Here is a 2,297-nt window from a genome sequence, read left to right as displayed (position 1 = left end):
CCCTGTAGGCAGGTGAAAAGTCAGATTTATAAAAAAAATATACCAAATGATAGGTAATGACATCATGCATCTATAAAAGAAAGAATTATATTGATATGTTCATTTTTAAAAAAGTTACGGCAGTTTTTAGTAAAAAAAATTGAAAAAATTTCGAAAATTAGCGATTTTTAAATTTGTAATTTTTTCGGAGGTTTTCCCCATTTACGGGGAACGAGGGAAATATTTTCAATTTTTAAGGGCAATGTCTTCGACTAGATACGATTTGTGATCTTTTGACGTATCATTGAAAGAAATCGGTTCGATGAGAGCTGAGAAAAAGTGGTAACAGACACAATAAAAAAAAAAAAAAAAAAAACACATCTTAGTAAAACCAATACCTTCTCAGCTTCGCATCGAAGCTAAAACGCGTTTTTTTGACATTTTTTCAATTTTTTTTATTTAAAACTACCATAATTTTTTCAAAAATAATCAAATTAATATAAATATTTTATTTATAGACGCATAATGTCTTTACCTATCTTTTGGTATATTTTTTTTTGTAAATCTGACACTTAACCTGCCCACAGGGAGAGGATTTAAAATGTCAACTTTTTCACAAAAAATTAACTTTTTCAACTTAACTTTTGAAAGTGTTCCGGAAAGTCTGACACTTTTATATATATCTTAAATTAAAGATAATGTAATATACTTTATCATGAAAAAAAAAAATTTCGGACTTTATTTTATCTTCAAGGTGAAAATGGCTACCAAATGCTATTTTTGTGTGAAAAATCTCGATTTTATTTTTACATATTTAACTTTATAATGCTATAACTTATTGAAAAGTATATGGATCATTACAATTTTTTTATGAAAAGTAATATTTATATCCCTCTTTCATTCGACATACTTTATCTTAATCAGGATATAAATAAGGAAATAGTAGATGTAGCTTTTGTAATAATCCACTAATTTTTTAAAATTAAACACTCACTATCTAAAGATTTACATCGTAGCGCTTTTTATGATAGTGATTTTAATCACTATCAGATATCATTATACTTGACTCAACTATGCCACGTCTCCACTGTGCCTCGACTCCCCTGTAGTGGATTTTTTACTATAAAATTGAATGAAATAAAAAATTTTTAAATCATAATATAAAAATTCTTGTGTGGAAAGAGTGAAATTATTTAAACCGTCTCCAAAATAAAATCATTTTTATGTAATGGATGGCCAGGTTTGATTAACTCCTCCCATAACTTCAGCACTGATTATCAATTAGTAAAACCTCATGTTGTAAAAATATTTTGCCCCTGACAAATTCCTACGGACACCCATGGCCAGAAAATATAAACATTTATACTAGGAATTCAAAAGAAACAACCGCCACTTTCTTTAAATTAACGGAATGTTGATATCAGAAAAATTAATTGGGTTTCAGTAGTGTTATTAAATTTTTTAGACGGCCCCTGTCGGTAGCACGACATGTCGGATTCAATTTTTTCGAGCCACTTGTTTTCGTTTGAAACGCATTGATAAGCGACAATGACTATTTAAAATAGTTGTCTTCCAACTTTACAAAGCTGAATCAATAAAAGCAGTTAAATTATGTCTTTGTGTTATATTTTTATACGTATCTCAAACATGTAACCATTAACATTACTCATTAATGATTCAATAATAAATCTACAGGATTCTCATTTAGTAAAAACCTGAGGTACACATATTTTTTAGCCATTAAGAAATATCGATCATACCTATTTTAATAAATTATAACAATGTATACTAACTTTGACAATAATTATAATTAATATTAATACTTTAAGACGTGATTACAATTGTAATAAATGATAAAGGCAATAAATGTGTATTTTAACTATAATAGTTAAATTTTTATATTAAAAGGACAGTTTTTTCGAATACATAATTTATGTGCATAATATCTGTTAAAAGTGAACTATACAATTTTTAAACCATAAAAACAATTTAATATAATTTTTTTTTCATTTTATATAAATAATTTGGTATATTAGAATACTATTAAATATATCCTGATTTTATATAAAAAAACGGTAGCACAGTGGGGTCGCGGCATAGTAGAGACATTGCATAGTAGGGTCCAGTATAGATTTAATCTGACAGTGATTAAAATCACTATCATAAGAAACGCTTCGATGCAAATCTGTAGATAGTGTTTAATTTTAAAAAATTGATGGATAATTGCAAAAGCAACATCAACTTCTATTAAAATAAAATACAAAACCCATAATTATCATACAAAAATAGTATATTTTTCAATATGGTAGCCATTTGCG

The sequence above is a fragment of the Daktulosphaira vitifoliae genome, unplaced genomic scaffold (genome assembly GCF_025091365.1).
Source record: "Daktulosphaira vitifoliae isolate Bord-2020 unplaced genomic scaffold, ASM2509136v1 Scaffold_5, whole genome shotgun sequence".
Taxonomy (NCBI): domain Eukaryota; kingdom Metazoa; phylum Arthropoda; class Insecta; order Hemiptera; family Phylloxeridae; genus Daktulosphaira; species Daktulosphaira vitifoliae.
This window is presented reverse-complemented; position numbering follows the sequence as displayed.